Source organism: Aotus nancymaae, unplaced genomic scaffold (genome assembly GCF_030222135.1).
Source record: "Aotus nancymaae isolate 86718 unplaced genomic scaffold, 86718_ANA_hifiasm-v0.15.2.pri h1tg000020l, whole genome shotgun sequence".
In the NCBI taxonomy this organism is placed as follows: Eukaryota; Metazoa; Chordata; class Mammalia; order Primates; family Aotidae; genus Aotus; species Aotus nancymaae.
Genome location: NW_026988432.1, coordinates 47363579 through 47381453, shown reverse-complemented (window position 1 = coordinate 47381453; position 17875 = coordinate 47363579). Strand labels below are relative to the sequence as shown.

Genomic DNA, 17875 nt, shown 5'->3' with positions numbered 1-17875 from the left:
TATGAAATATAATAATGTTTTTAAGATGAAAATGGTTCTGTCTGGCATCTAACTGTATCATTTTTATGAACTGTAATTACATAAAATCAATGAATGTTTTATATATGTGTAGTGTAACTCATTACAGGCAGCAGAAAGTATGGAAAGAGTACAGTGTAGAAAAAGCATTCAATTGTAAAGTCAAAATCTGTGTTCAGTAATGAATCAGTTATATTATACACAGAACACTATTGATGCTGGAAAGAAAACATCTGTTATTTCTATAAGGCCTTGAAAGAAATAAACATTTCACCCCAAAATATGGCTGCCTGATACAATGAGTATTTCAAATTAAAAACTCATAGAGAATAACAAGCACTGGAAGAGACTTTCCCCTATATATATAAAGATAGGACTGACCCGCCATGGAGAACAGTTGTTCCTTTTCCCCTCCCTGTTGGCTCATTATCCACTACAGGAAAGAACAATCAAGAATGTGACTGAGATCAGGTTCTGGGGCATGGGGGAGGCTCAGCTCCCTGATAGGATGTGTTCTTTCAGACCCTTGGTCCCTCACTCACCCAAAAATGGGAGGGAGGACCCCACTGGGTGTGATGAGTTCATTTAAGTAAGTAATTGGACCCCAAAGAGTTTTGCACAAAGTGATTTATTTAGGCAGAGAGAGAGAAAAATGAGAAAGAAAAGCAGCTCCCATGATGTTGTGGAGGGGATCCAGAAATGGAGTCTGCACTGATGTGGGAGAAGGTGACTTTTAACCTGGGAGATATTCCCATCCTATTCAAGTTTTCTGTTCTATGAAAGGAGTTCCTTTAAACTTCTGCTAGAGTGATTGATCTTTCTACCTTCCCACATGCCTAAAAATTAAACAAAGAACTCTTAAGCTCCCGGATGGAGAGGTGGGTGGAGGTATGGCACTGGGAAGTTTCTGCCTTTGAAACTATGCCCCCTTGTGTACCCGGGAAGAGAATACTTACCCTCATGACCACAGCTTAAGTGACACTTTTTCAAGATAATGACTGTCTGCAAAGATCACTTCAATTCCAAGAACTATTTACAAGTTAATTTCTGTTCCCTGATCCAATCACTCTCCCTAATAATCATTAATAGAATACCTATTATATTAGATATTCTATAGAATACCTCTTAATAGAATACATCTTCTCTTCCCTTCCATAACATCTAATTTTACTGTTATAGTAGGTAGTCAGACATGTGCAGGACAAGAGAGTGTTAAATGAAGAGACTCCTAAACAGGATTTGTGTGAGCAACATTGCTGCTTATTCACCCAGGTGTGGATGGGCTGAGTCCAAAAAAGAGAGTCAGTGGAGGGCCATGGGATAGGAGTTGGTTTTATAGGTTTGGGGTAGGCAGTATAAAGTTACAGAAGTTACAGTTTAGTGCTGTTTTTGCAAGCTGGTAGGGGTGTCATAGGGTCTGGAGTCACAAGGTTGACCAAGGTCACTTACAAAGTCCAATTGCCTTGTCAGTTAAGGAACAATAGAAGAATGTCTCAAGTTAATTAGGCACCACAGGGATTGATCATTCTGCCCTTTTTCATGGTGTACCAGTTACTTCAGATTTTCTAATTCTAGGAGGCCTTTCAGAGGTGTACGTGTGAGTCACAGGGTTTGCCTTGGTTCAACTTAGGGTATGGTCTATGGTGCAGCCAGTTTAAAGAACCTTGCAGAGAGGACCCCTCCTCACTGCACCAGGAATGTCAACCAATCATCAGGTGATGGTGAGGCAGTTGTTAACAATCTTTCTCAAATAATAATTAGCCACAGCCAGTGCCATGGAAAGGCAATCTCCCAATAGACGGAAAAACTTGAAGCTGGTGATCAGTACCTTCTTAATAAGGTCTCAGGAGTTGGGCGAGTGGGCTCACATATGTCCATTAAAAAGCAAAATGGCAGCGTATAACTGGTCTAATGACCTTGTAGGACACTCAATTGGTAAGGGAAGAATGCCTCCAATGAAGATGTGCACAATTTTGGTAAACACACGGGACATGCAGCCCCTCTCAAGTGCTGGCAGGCTATGGTGCATGCAAACAGCCCATGTCAAAGGAAGAATCAGGGGAGATGGAATATAACACCCCAGAATTATGCCAACATACAAAACCCTAAGTCAAAGATCAGACCCTGCATTTGATCTCTCTTGCCTGCTTGGCCCTCTTTCTAGTGTACTTTACTTCCTTCCATGCCTGTTCTAATGCTTTTTAATAAATTTTCACTTCTGCTCTAAAACTTGCCTTGGTCTCTCATTCTGCCTTATGCCCCTCAGATGATTCTTTTGTTCCTGAGGAAAGAATTGAGATTTCTGCAGACCTGTACAAATTTGCCACTGCTAACATACTTCGGTGCCACATGACTCAGGTATGTTCCACTGCTAACATTACCAGGATCCAAGCCTCCATTCTTCTTATAACTTCAAGATGGTATACAAGCTTCTGCACTTCATTGAGAGATTAAGTCTTCATTCTGAAGACTTCTATATATACACGTTAAATAAATCTGTATGGCTTTTTTTCTATTAGTCAATCAACTTCAAGTCAGTGATTTTTCAGCAAACCTTTAGAGACCAAGGCTCTCTACTGTAGACAATTGTAGATAGATTGTATAGATAGAGGCATAGGTAAGGTATAGATAGATATAGATATAGATCAGATAGAGAACTTTTTCTACTCGAAGTATAACAATTTATTAGCAGACACAGGAATAATTAAAATTTTCTAGCCTAAATCCTTTGTTGTGTGCATTTGAGTAAATCACTTTTATGTTTTCTGATTCACAAAATGTGAATGTTGGATAAGAAGACAATTAGACACATGTTACATGGAATTCTCAAGGAAGCAGTTCTCCCTAGTACCCATGTACTCAGTACTCAGAGCCATGAGCATACAGGCATAAACCACTCCACACATCATTCAATATTACAAATCATACATAATAGTATACTTAATCAATATATAAATGTTATAGATTGAAATTGTACACCAGACAGTAACTTTTAACATCAAGAGAAAAGGAGATAGGAAAATGAATTTATGAACCAGTCCAAGAAGAGTGACGGAGACAAGAAGTGTGTCCAGGCCAGATCCAGACAATCATCAGTGTGTTGCCAGGAAGAGTCCTTGATTTGAGCAGAGGCTTCAGAAGCAGATTCTGGGTGCATGATGGGGTCTGTCAAGGTGTCTTTGTTTCTAGGAGGCTCTGGTCTGGCTCTGGTCAAATGGGGCCAGTAGGTCAACTATATCCTCCTTTACTCTCCACTCCCTTCCCATCAGTTCCTCTCAACACAGGAACTGAATGCTCTCCCATTAATCTGCTCCCCACACTGCTTCCCTATTAATCTGTCCCCCAACCTTATCTCCTTAACACTCAGGCAGCCTCTCTAAGCCCACCTCAAGCAAATGGGGCAAGGTGCTCAGGATGGGCTGTCCTCCTCCATGTGCTTTCAGGGAGGAAGGGCACTAGCAGCACCCACCAGTGCTGTGGCGAATCTGCCCTCCCAGAATGTTGCAGTGGTGACCTGGCTGCCTGTCAGAGGTAGGTTTCTGTCCCAGCATAGAGTATTTACATTTTCGAAGGAACTTGGTGTTTCTCCAATGCATGGATGGCATTATCTCATTCCTTGTGAAAAATAATCTAAATTTTATGTTATTTTTATAATTCTCTATTTTTTTCCTTAATCAATATATTGCTTAATTCTATTGTGTTGGAGGTTTTTAAAAATATTGAGACTGTATGTACTTTTCCAGTGTGCTTTTATATATAATTTATTAATAGTAATGTGTTGCATGTAGCTCTAATACATTCATTTTCATTCTTATTTAAAATTCAATTATGTGAATATATACGATTTTTAAAACTAAACCAATTAATCAAATGCCATTTAGGTTTTTGTTGTTGTTGTGAAGAACAGTGCTGCTATAAACATTCTTGTTCAAGTCTGCTCATGCAATAGTGTATAAATTGAGGACTGAAAACTGGATTAAAAAGATGTAAATGTTTAAAATCACAAAGATATGCCAAATTATTTTATAAATAAATATGTTATATTTTTTATGGTTTCAACTTCTTTCTTGTGGTTTCAGCTACCTTTCTTTATGTAAGGTAATGGAAGAAGTTAATATCTTAAGCCTCCTCCTAAGCAAAAATTTAGGGCCATTACTCTATATAAACATATTCCCAACTTGCATGCCTCCCTACCCCCAATTTTCTACTTAGTCTTTTTTTTACACTCTGTGAATTAGATATTATCATTGCTCATATTTTATATAGACTAACTGCACAAAAATACATCTCTATTTCCTTGTTCTATATTATATTTTTGGGAAATAAATTTGTTTTTTAAAAGTATGTCTAACAGAAGTTTGCTCAGTGTAAGCTCTATGGTAATAAGTGTAGTTTTTGAAGGAAAATGTATATTTTGCCTTTGTTCTTGAAATAGGTTTTTTGTTACAATTTAAGTATGACAGTTATTTTCTGCTCAAATTTTGAAAAAAAAATATACATTACTAAATTCTGGCTTTCTTTCTTGCAATTGGAAGTAGTGCTAATCTAGTTGTCACTTTTTAATAGGTAACTTGACTTTTGTAGTCATCAATTTCTCTGCAGTGTGTCTATGTGAGAATTTTATTACATTCTGCATAGTATAAATTATACTTTCTACTTCTGTAACTTCATCACCAGTTTTAGTTAATTATCTGTCATTATTTATTTAAACATTACTATTTCTCATTCACTCGATGTTTTCTCCATGACTCTGATTAAATGTGAGGTAAAATTTCTAACTTAATTATTAATATTTTATAACCTTATTTTAAAATTTTTTATCTTATCTTTTGAGGCTCCACTTTGAGTAATTTCTTTTAATAATAATGCTCTGGGTTCTTCTTGTTTAGCTGCTTCTAAATTTTTATTTAGCTCAAGCATTGAATTTTTAATTTAACAGGTTTTAATTACCAAGAGTATTATTTCAGTTATTTTTCAAATCTTGTTAATCTTTTTAGAAAGCATGTTCATGATTACTTACTTTTCATGCAATTAAATAATTACCTTGAACATTTTCTAAACATTTATTTTGTTGTCTTAAGTTTGGGGAGATTGTATTAGTTAGGGTTCTCCAGAGAAACAGAAACAATAGGAGATAGGTAGATAGATAGAGACCTACATATATAGAGAGAGATAGATAGATCTGATATAGAAAAGACAGATAGGTAGATAGACCTCTATCTCTATCAGTTGATCTATTTATCTATCATTTGATCTACTTTTTTTTTTTTTTGGACTTCCACACTGTGTATGTAGTCCAGTTTGATAGGGTCCCATAGGTTCCTTAAGTTCTGTTAATTTTTCTTTAATTTTTTAAAAAAACTTCTGTTCCTCAGAATTGATTATTTTCATTTTTCTATCTTTACATTGGCTGTTTCTTCATTCTGGCTGTTCAAATATTTCTAGTGAATTTTTAATTTCAGCGATTGATATTTTTGCTTCCAGGAATACTCTTTGGTTTCTTTTTAAGTTTATTATTATTATAATTATTGATATTTATGTTCTTTCCATATATCATTCTTATGACTTTCTCCATGTCTTTCATTCTTATTATTTGTTAATTTTTTTAGCATTTTATAACAGTTGTTTTAAAGTCTTTGTCTAGTAGATCTGCCATCAAATCTTTCTTAGGGAGAGTCTGTTAGTTTTTATTTTATTTTGAATAGATCACACTTTAATTTTTTTTTTTTTTTGTATTCCTTGTGATTTTTTTTAAAACTAGTCATTGGAATCAGTAAGTGTGGTAACTCTAGAATTAGCTTATCTTCTTTCCTAGGGTTTGGTGAGTTTTCTGCTTGTTTTGTTTGTTTTCTTTTTTAAAAAAATTTTGATTGCTATAGGTTGTTTCTGTGCTGAAGATCAGCCTGAGATGTAAACTAAGGTCTTCTTAGGTCTTTTCTGAGACTGTGCCTTCTCTTAAAAACACATAGTGACTTCTAATTTTCCACATATATTTGTGTGCTTTCTAATGTCCTACTTTTCAATGTCTGACTCCCAGAAAGGGAAAACTAGAAACATGAAGGGGAAAAATAAAAAGACCTCAGCCCTTCAACTCTCTTGGATGTCACTTAGCTTGATGGACATGATTGACCTTTAATAAGGAGGAGGTGCTTGCATCAATGCAACACAATGGATGTCACCTCTTTTTCTTCACCTCTTCTATCTAAAGTGGCAATTGGTGGTCAAAGCCTAAATTCCTGATATTCAGCAGATAGAGTTGTTTTTGTTAGCTGTGTACAAACTGTTCCAGGAATATACAGCTTCCTACCTTAAGGCTGGGAGCTAGGGAGTGGATAGCAGCAACCGTGCTAAGGGAGAAATTGACTAAAATTAACCTCAATTTACCATCTAAGCCTTCCCCTGAAATTTGCAAGCACTCAAACAGATTCCAGAGCTCCAAAATAGTTATATCAGACAGATTATCCCAGTGCAATTGTTGTCTGTGAGGAGATAGGTTTCTGGGGCTTCCTACTTTGCCATTTTCCCAGAATTCTCTTTCTGTATTGTCTTTAAAAATTATATCATAGTTTATTTTTGAACATAAAATATAGTTTAAATTTATTTTAATAAAATTGTAGTGCATTTACTCTCCACCTTATTCCACAAATAGGTTTTCTATTATTGATTGAAAATCAATTTGGATTGTCTATTATGTAGTAAGTTTTTAGTTTTTAAGAAATCAAAATACTTTGTCTTATTAATTGTGACATTTCCTAACACTTTTAAGTTTAATGTTCAGCCATACTGTACTTCAAACTCCATTGTCTTCTGGCTTTATCAAGTCTTTAATTTTATATTTACTTGCTGAATATAATTTTTAAAGTATGTAATGTTTAAGACAGGCAAAAGAAAATCTGAGTGTCTTTATCTAAAATAATTAATATACTGTCTTAACACCATGTATTGAATAATATTTTACTCTCCATTATTTTGTAATGTATTGTTTTGTAAATATCTTGCCTATTCTAATCTCTCCCATCTGTTTATCTCTTTATTGTATGCCGTTAGCACACTTTATTTTTTCTGTTTTAGTACATTATAGTTCACTCATTATATCCTAGTTGCTCAAGATGAAAATTGGGAATCATTTTGACATTTTGAAATTTTATCTTTTTCTCATTTCTATTTTATGTGTCCCTACTATTGATACTATTTTCATAGCCTGAACAAATCACAGTTATAAATCACCATCATTTCTTGTCTGGTTCCTAGCAATACCTTACTAACTTTTTTTAGTTTCAAATTTTGTTTCTCTATTATGTTCTCTATAGACTGTCAGAAGCATATCTTTAAGACACAAATCAAAACATGTTGCATCCTTGTTTAAAATGCTTTCAGTTTCTTATTGCTTTGCTACTTTTCACTTCAAATGACAAAATGTGTTTTCTATACCCATATCTTGTCTTATTAAATGGTTTCCCTGTAGTTACTTCTACTTTTTCTTTACCAGGTTGATTATATTTATTTATGAATAAAAATATTGAAGGAAGCCCATATATGAATATATATATATTACTATACTGTCAATCAATGAATGTATTGACCCTGTTAAGCACTGTGCTTGTGAGTGGTATTGGAAATTTGAACAAAACTTGTCCTTGATTTCAAGTAGGTAACAATCAAAAGAATGACATCTAAAATAAATAAGCACAACAAATGTTATAAGATAAATGATAGCAATTCAATATGAAGCAATGGGAACACAAGAGAAAAGTTGATGTATTCCCTGTAAAAGATCATTCAGTAGGAAATTCCTAAAAAATAAGTAAGTTTTTTCCAGGCAAAAGAAGGTTTTTCCTGTCAAAAAAAGCCACAGGAACAAAGAGAGTTTAGTTTGAGTATAGGCAGTGAGAAAAACAAGATGTTTTCTTCCATTCAACAATTCTACAAATTTTTAAAGCATGTATTATGTGTCAGGTATTAGTATATGCACTGGGTATGAAGTAGAGAATTAAACAGCTGTGATTCCAGTCCACATGAAGCCTGCCAAGTTATAAGACAAGAGAAAAGAGAAGCATGGCTTTCATCCTGTAAACAATAGTGTTATCTTTGAAATGTCTTATGCTGGGGAATAAAATAAAACATGTTTGTAATTTACAAAGACCAACCCAGATGTTTTGGAGATGAGAGGCTGAAAGGTTGGACACTGAGACACCAAATTCTTACTAACTGGTCTAACAAAGCATTACTACTCCAGGTAATTGTTTTTCTACTTGTATTTGTTTATAATCAGTATTTTCCTTTTGTCCTTGAAAATCATTAAAGGTAGTAAATTATCATAGCCAATAAATCAGTCAGGTAACAGACTGTTAATGGTCAGAGAAATTCAAGCAATTTCATTTCAAGTGACTTAAGAATATTATTTTTTTACATATTGAAAAATATTTAGCTAATGAAATCTATACATTTTTTAAAATGCAAGGCCTATTAAACAACAACCAAACTCACAGTTCTTTTTTATTTCCTGTCTTGCAGTCAGAAGACAGATAGTGCTTTGTTGTTTTAGTTTCTTAGTTCAATGGTCTTCAGTTACTGTGCATTGAGTCACATGCTAGACTCCAAATTCTTTTTCTTAGAATAAATCTGCTTTGAATATTCTTTAAAAAGGTGGCATTATAAAACTTGTAGTGACTTTTTTCTTTCTATTTGTGCAGCAGATTTAAACTATTTTATGTTTGTTTATAAATGCTGTGAACAGCTAAGGTTTTCTAAAAGTTCATACATATTAATAATAGTGAAGCTGTTTTATCACCTTAGTAACAAGTAAATCTTTATTCAATGGTACTTTACATATTTGGTTCATTTTTGGTGTATGGTTTTGGCTTATAAATACAGTGTGTTGAATACATATGAAAGGAGTAACAGACCATATTTGTTTTAATGACATACATAATAGGCAGATCACGAAAATAGTGGTAAAACTTCAATCCCAGTGTTTATAGGTCACTTGTCACAAACTACAATGTCATGGCTCTTTTAAGCCAAGGAGGAAAAAAAAGCAGCCTGAAATGCAGTCATATTTTTCATATGTTTCTACAATAGCCATCTCTCTGGGCAACAGAATTTCTGAGGCTGTCCAAAACATAGCAATTTGTCAACAATTTGAAAATAGGTTTGTGACAAGATGTATTTATTTGACAATATAATGTAATAATAGACATACAGTAGGATGAGGATTGTAAAAGAAATTATCACTGGTAAGTGTCTTTCCCTGAAATTAATTTCAGATGTGTATGGAGAAAAATTCTGATGGATGAAATGATTATGGGTGGGTAGATGGACAAAATACATGGTATTACAAGTGTCCTATATCTTCCTCATACAGTTACAGAATCCAAATTAAATGGTGCTTACAAAATAGAAGAGTTTCAGTCATTTCCCTTTCAATGGAAAACACAATTACAATGTGAAATTTTAAACATTTTGGTATTATATGCCAGTGAATTGAAAGAGACTGCAAATTTGGAAGTACATGAAGTCAACAAGGCAAAGGTTTTCACTGTTCTACATCAGATATTTTCACTGTTACTTCACTTTATGCCCCTGAGTACCACAATATTATTAATAGATACATGCAAATATGTATAATGTTTGCCATACCTACATAGAATCTAAAAATGGCCAATAAGATTAAAAGAAGCATTATATATGTATAATATTATTTAATAAACATGTACTGTTTTTAATACATGTATGTTTATTTATATACTTTTATTATAATTTTCTAATAAAATTATATAGTCCATTGGCATAATATCAAAGTAAAATGTATTAGAAAACCCTCAGAAGTTGGGGGTAAGATCCAAGATGGCCAGTTAGGAGCAGCTCAGGATTGCAGCTCCCAGTGAAAGTGCAGAGGGTGAGTGGACGTCGCATTTCCAGATGGATTTTTATTGCCCACAGACCAGGAGATTCCCAGGTGGAGGAACCCCATGGGTTGCCAGCACAGCTGTTTTGGCTGGCGCGGCGGTTCCCAGTGCAGAGTAAACTGGACTGTGTCCCCACTTAGATAGCAAGGGGAGCTGAAACAAGGAGCCAGGCCAGGAGATTCGCAGGCAAAAAAGCACAAAAAGGATGAAAACACCCGAAACCAGAACACCTCTCCTCCTACAAGGGATTACAACTCCTCACCAGCAAGGGAACAAGACTGGATGGAGAATGAGTGTGATGAAATGACAGAATCAGGCTTCAGAAGGTGAGTAATAAGAAACTTCCATGAGCTAAAAGAACATGTTCTAACCCAATGCAAAGAAACTAAGAACCTTGAAAAAAGATTCGATGAAATGCTAACGAGAATGGACAACTTAGAGAGGAATATAAGTGAATTGATGCAGCTGAGAAACACAACATGAGAACTTCGCAAAGCATGCACAAGTTTCAAAAGCCAAATTGACCAAGCAGAGAAAGGATATCAGAGGTCGAAGACCAACTCAATGAAATAAAATGAGAAGGCAAGATTAGAGAAAACAGGGTAAAAAGGAATGAACAAAGTCAACAAGAAATATGGGACTATGTGAAAAGACCTAATCTACGTTTGATAGGTGTACCTGAATGTGACGAAGAGAATGAATCCAAGCTGGAAAATACTCTTCAGGATATTATCCAGGAAAACTTCCCCAACCTAGCAAGGCAGGCCAATATTCAAGTCCAGGAAATACAGAGAACACCACAAAGATATTCCTCAACAAGAGCAACCCCAAGGCACATAATCATCAGATTCACCAGGGTTGAAATGAAGGAGAAAATGCTAAGGGCAGCCAGAGAGAAAGATCGGGTTACCCACAAAGGGAAGCCCATCAGACTCACAGCGGATCTCTCAGCAGAAACCCTATAAGCCAGAAGACAGTGGGGGCCAATATTCAACATCCTTAAAGAAAAGAACTTTCAACCCAGAATTTCATATCCAGCCAAACTAAGCTTCATAAGTGAAGGAAAATAAATTCCTTTGTGAACAAGCAAGTACTCAGAGATTTCATCACCACCAGACCTGCTTTACAAGAGCTCCTGAAAGAGGCACTACACATAGAAAAGAACAACCAGTACCAGCCACTCCAAAAACATACCAAATGGTAAAGAGCATCAACACAATGAAGAATCTGCATCAACTAATGGGCAAAACAGCTGGCTAGAATCAAAATGGCAGTATCAAACTCACACATAACAATATTAACCCTAAACATAAATGGACTAAATGCCTCAATCAAAAGAAACAGACTGGAAAATTGGATAAAAAGCCAAAACCCATTGGTGTGCTGTATCCAGGAAACCCATCACACATGTAAGGATACACAAAGGCTCAAAATAAAGAGATGGAGGAAGATTTACCAAGCAAATGGAGAGCAAAAAAAAGCAAAAAAAAGGATCTAATTGCTGAGGTCCACTCCTGCAATTCTCATCTCTGATAAAATAGACTTTAAAGGAATAAAGATCAAAAGAGACAAAGAAGGACATTACATAATGGTAAAAGGATCAATGCAACAAGAAGAGCTAATGATCCTAAATATATATGCACCTAATACAGGAGCACCCAGATACATAAGGCAAGTTCTTAATGACTTTCAAAGAGACTTAGACTCCCACACAATAATTGTGGGAGACTTTAACACACCATTGTCAATATTAGATCAACCAGACAGAAAATTAACAAGGATATCCAGGACTTGAACTGAGACCTGGACCAAGCAAACCTAATAGACATTTACAGAACACTCCACCCCAAATCCACAGAATATACATTCTTCTCAGCACCACATCACACCTACTCTAAAATTGACCACATAATTGGAAGTAAATCACTCCTCAGCAAATGCAAAAGAATGGAAACCATAACAAACATTCTCTCAGACCACAGTGCAATCAAGTTAGAATTCAGAAACCAACCCTGAACCGCACAGCTTCATGGAAACTGCACAACTTTCTCTTGAATGTTGACTGGATAAACAATGAAATGAAGGCAGAAATAAAGATGTTCTTCGAAACCAACGAGAACGAAGACACCACATACCAGAATCTCTGGGACACATTTAAAGCAGTCTCTAGAGGAAAATATATAGCAATAAGTGCCCACATGAGAAGCAAGGAGAGATCTAAAATTGACACCCTATCATCAAAATTGAAAGAGCTAGAGGAGCAAGATCAGAAGAACTCAAAACCTAGCAGAAGACAAGAAATAACTAAGATCAGAGCAGATCTGAAGGAGATAGAGACAGGAAAAACCCTTCAAAAAAGTCAATAAATCCAGGAGCTGGTTTTTTGAAAAGATCAACAAAATAGACCACTAGCCAGATTAATAAAAAAGAAAAGAGAGAATAACCAAATAGATGCAATAAAAAATGATAAAGGGGATATCACCACAGATTCCACAGAAATTCAAACCATCATCAGAGATTATTACAAAAAACTCTATGCACATAAACTAGAAAACCTGGAAGAAATGGATAAATTCCCGGACACTTGCCTACTCCCAAGCCTAAACCAGGAAGAAGTCAAAACCATGAATAGACCAATAACAAGGTCTGAAGTCGAGGCAGCAATCAAGAGCCTACCACCCAAAAAAAGCTCAGGTCCAGATGGTTCCACGGCCTAATTCTACCAGACATACAAAGAGGAGCTGGTACCATTCCTTCTGAAACTATTCCAAATAATCCAAAAAAGGGAATCCTTCCCAAATCTTTTTATGAGACCAACATCATCCTGATACCAAAACTCGGCAGAGACTCAACAAGAAAACTACAGGCCAATATGCATGATGAACATAGATGTAAAAATCTTCAATAAAATACCGGCAAGCCAATTGCAACAGCATATCAAAAAGCTTATCCACCATGATCAAGTAGGATTCATCCCAGGGATGCAAGGCTGGTTCAACATACACAAGTCCTTAAATGTAATTCACCACATAAACAGAACCAAAGACAAAAACCACATGATTATCTCAATTGATGCAGAGAAGGCCTTCGACAAAATTCAACAGCCCTTTATGCTAAAAACCCTCAATAAACTAGGTATTGACAGAACGTATCTCAAAATAATAAAAGCTATTTATGACAAACCAACAGCCAATATCATACTGAATGGGCAAAAACTGGAAGCATTCCCTTTGAAATCTGGCACTAGACAAAGATGTCCTCTCTCACCCCTCCTATTCAATATAGTACTGGAAGTTCTAGCCAGAGCAATCAGGCAAGAAAAAGAAATAAAGGGTATTAAATAGGAAAGGAGGAAGTCAAATTGTCTCTATTTGCAGATGACATGATTATATATCTAGAAGACCCCATTGTCTCAGCCCAAAATCTCCTGAAACTGATAAGCAACTTCAGCAAAGTCTCAGGATACAAAATCAATGTGCAAAAATCACAAGCATTCCTATACACCAATAACAGACTTAAAGAGAGCCAAATCAAGAACGAACTGCCATTCACAATTGCTACAAAGAGAATAAAATACCTAGGAATACAACTAACAAGGAACATAAAGGACCTCTTCAAGGAGAACTACAAACCACTGCTCAACGAAATAAGAGAGGGCACAAACAGATGGAGAAACATTCCATGTTCATGGCTAGGAAGAATCAATATCTTGAAAATGGCCATACTGCCTAAAGTAATTTACAGATTCAATGCTATCCCCATCAAGCTACCAATGACCTTCTTCAAAGAACTGGAAAAAAACCACCTTAAACTTCATATGGAACCGAAAGAGAGCCCATATAGCCAAGTCAATTCTAAGCAGAAAGAACAAAGCGGGAGGCATCACACTACCGGACATCAAACTATACTACAGGCTACAATAATCAAAACAACATGGTACTGGTACCAAAACAGAGATATAGACCAATGGAACAGAACAGAAGCCTCAAAAGCAACACAACACATCTACAACCATCTGATCTTTGACAAACCTGACAAAAACAAGCAATGGGGAAAGGATTCCCTGTTTAATAAGTGGTGTTGGGAAAACTGGCTACCCATATGCAGAAAGCAGAAACTGGACCCCTTCCTGACACCTTACACTAAAATTAACTCCAGATGGATTAAAGACTTAAACATAAGACCTAACACCATAAAAACCCTAGAAGAAAATCTAGGCAAAACCATTCAGGACATAGGCGTAGGCAAGGACTTCATGACCAAAACACCAAAAGCATTGGCAACAAAAGCCAAAATAGACAAATGAGACCTAATCAAACTCCACAGCTTCTGCACGGCAAAAGAAACAGTTGCTAGAGTGAATCAGCAACCAACAGAATGGGAAAAAATTTTTGCAGCTTACCCATCTGACAAAGGGCTGATATCCAGAATTTACAAAGAACTAAACAGATTTACAAGAAAAAAACAAACAAGCCCATTCAAAAATGGGCGAAGGATATGAACAGATACGTTACAAAAGAAGACATACATAAGGCCAACAAACATATGAAAAAATGCTCATCATCACTGGTCATTAGAGAAATGCAAATCAAAACTACATTGAGATACCGTCTCACGCCAGTTAGAATGGCGATCATTAAAAAATCTGGAGACAACAGATGCTGGAGAGGATGTGGAGAAATAGGAACACTTTTACACTGTTGGTGGGAGTGTAAATTAGTTCAACCATTGTGGAAGACAGTGTGGTGATTCCTCAAGGACCTAGAAATAGAAATTCCATTTGATCCAGCATTCCCATTACTGGGTATATATCCAAAGGATTATAAATCATTCTACTATAAGGACACATGCACACGAATGTTCATTGCAGCACAGTTTACAATAGCAAAGACCTGGAACCAACCCAAATGCCCATCGATGATAGACTGGACAGGGAAAATGTGGCACATATATACCATGGAATATTATGCAGCCATCAAAAGTGATGAGTTCGCGTCCTTTGTAGGGACATGGATGAACCTGGAAACCATCATTCTCAGCAAACTGACACAAGAACACAAAATCAAACACCGCATGTTCTCACTCATAGGTGGGAATAATGGGAACACATGGACACAGGGAGAGGAGCACTATACACTAGGGTCTGTTGCGGGGAAATAGGGGAGGGACAGACTGGGGTGGGGAGTTGGGGAGAGAGAGCATAGGGAGAAACACCACATACAGGTGAAGGGGAGAAAGGCAGTAAATCACACTCCCACATATGCACCTATGCAACCATCTTGCATGTTCTTCACAAAACCTAAAATGCAATAAAGAAAAGGAAAAAAAAAAAGAAAACCCTCAGAAGTATGAATTTCAAAATGCACCCAAATAAAACCTAACCAGATAATCTAGGGTTAACTTGCATTAGATATTGTTCTAAGTTTGGAGAAATAGACATAAAATGTCCTTGCTGCTTGGTGATACCAGATAAACTTAACCTTTGAATTAAAAAATATTATTATTTTTTATTTAAGAGAGAAGGTCTTACTCTGTCACCCACACTAGAGTGCAGTGGAGATTCATAGCTCACTGCAGCCTCACCAACTCCTAGGCTCATGTGATCCTCCCACCAAGGCCTCCCGAATAGTTGGAATTACAGGTCTGTGCCAACATGCCAGCCTAATTTCTAAATTTTATTTTATTTTATTGTTGCCAGGCTAGAGTGCAGTGGCATGATCTCGGCTCACTGCAAGCCTCTGCCTCCCAGGTTCAAGCAATTCACCTGCCTTAGACTCCTGAGTAGCTGGGACTACAGGTGCATGCACCACACCTAGCTAATTTTTGTATTTTTAGTAGAGACTGGGTTTCACCATGTTGGCCAGGATGGTCTCAATCTTTTGACCTCATGATCCACCTGCCTTGGCCTCCCAAAGTGCTGAGATTACAGGCGTAAGGCACCATGCCTGGCCTATTTTTTTGTAGAGATGGGGTCTTGCTTTGCTGCCCAGGCTGATCTTGAACCCCTGGCCTTAAACAATTCTCCCACGTTGGCCTCCCAAAATGTTGGGATACAGTCATGAGCCACAGCATCTAGCTAAAATTTTACAAGATTTATTGAGATAATTTTAGATTCACTTATGGCTGCAAAAATATATGGACATCTATTGTACAGTTTATCTAGTTTCTTCTAATTGTAACATCTTACAAAAGTATAATTCAGTATTGCAATCAAGATATTGACATTGATGCAATCCACTGAAGTTATTTAGAATTTTCCAGTTTTAATTGTGCTCAGATGTAGTAAGTCTAGTAGTAAGATTCTTTCTGTATTCTTTTTTTTTTTTTTTTACATGTGGCCTTGCTGAAACAAGTTCTCAAAAAATTGGATAAAGACTCAGAATTGTTCCTCTCCATGGAAATCCTAAGGAAAAAGAGAAAGATTTATGAGATCTGGAGAGAAACCAGAGTATCTGCTGTATTCTTATTTGTCAAGTTTTTTTTTTTTTTTTTTTTTTTTTTAGCTATTTTAGGACCAGTGTCTTACATATTAATTGTAGAATTAGTTTGTCTACATCTATAAATGCCTTCTTGAGATTTTGATAGGAATTTCACTAAACAGATAGATTAAGTTTGGGAAAACTGACATATGTACAATGTTGAGTCTTCCAAATTCTGGATACTCTATCCTTCCACTTATTTAGGTCTTTGATTTTTAATTAGCATTCTGTAATTTTCAAAATATAGACACCCTACATGTTTAATTAAGTGTATACCTATGTATCTACATGTTAATGTATAGAAATGTGACTGACTGTTGTGTGTTGATCTTCTCTTCTATAATCTTTCTGAACTCTTTTATTACTTCTAGAAGATGTATTGATGTTTATTGATCCTTTAAGATTTTCATTCAGGGAGTCATATCATCTATTAATATGAACAATTTTATTTTTTCTTTCCAATCTTTAATAACTTAAATGTCTTTGACTTGTGGTTTATTATTCACTTACATATAATATGCTGTATTTTAGTCTATGGATACAATGTATGTATGTTTAAAAGAAGCATTTTTAGGCAGTACTTGAAAATATGCACTATTTTTATGGCTTCCATTAAAGTAGACTTAATAAAGGTTATTTTGATACATATTTTTTACTTATAAAATATATTTTATATAACATTTTTAAAAATATTGAAAAAAGAACATACAAAATACTTGTACTTTTATCATGAAAGTTTAATGAATATTAGCCTTTAATTAAATGTTGAAATGAAAGAATAACATTCAAAGGAATGTTTTTAAAACTAGTGAAATGATGAGACTGGACATTTTTCATGAGTTGGTTAACTATTTTTATCTTCTGCTTCGTAAATTATCTGCTCTTATCTTTCATTCAATTTTATACTAAAGGCTTAAGTTTCGAGAGGGAGTTGTAAAATTGTCTTTCTTTTCTGCACAAAGCATTAAGAGAGGAACTATAGAAACAAAAAAAGAAAAGAAAGGGAGGAAATTCCAAAAGTTTCAACTATTTTAAAGGTATTTTGGGGTGATCCGAGCTATTCTGAGAAACAATGCTGTCTCCTTTTCTCCTGGAAATCTTTTAATACTGCTGATCATCTCTAGGAATATTTTCTTTCAGATACATGTCACCAGGCAGATTTTTTTTTGTCATAAAGAGATGTTGAACTAGGAATTGCTACCTAAAGTCTTTTTCTTTATATCAATGTTAGGGACAAACATGTACTGATTGCTTACTATATGCCACTATATATGTTTTAATATAACATTATCTGCCTAAAGCAAGCTAGTTGTCATTTTGAGAGTATTATTAGTTTCCCATGGATTTGTAAATAAGAATGAGTTTTATATAATAATGTTTTTCCAGAAATAAAAATATAATTTTAACATATTTCTAGGGAGTTAAGATTTTTTAACTCTTACCCAATATATTCCACCAGATTTAATTTTT

General features: G+C 35.5%; 1 non-coding gene across 1 annotated transcript; it reads right to left on the bottom strand.

The window, feature by feature from the left end:
* Positions 1-16262: 16262 nt before the first annotated feature.
* On the bottom strand, positions 16263-16378 carry LOC135276200 (U5 spliceosomal RNA). The gene has a single exon (XR_010343744.1). It is a non-coding gene; the product is annotated as a U5 spliceosomal RNA (small nuclear RNA).
* Positions 16379-17875: the final 1497 nt, after the last annotated feature.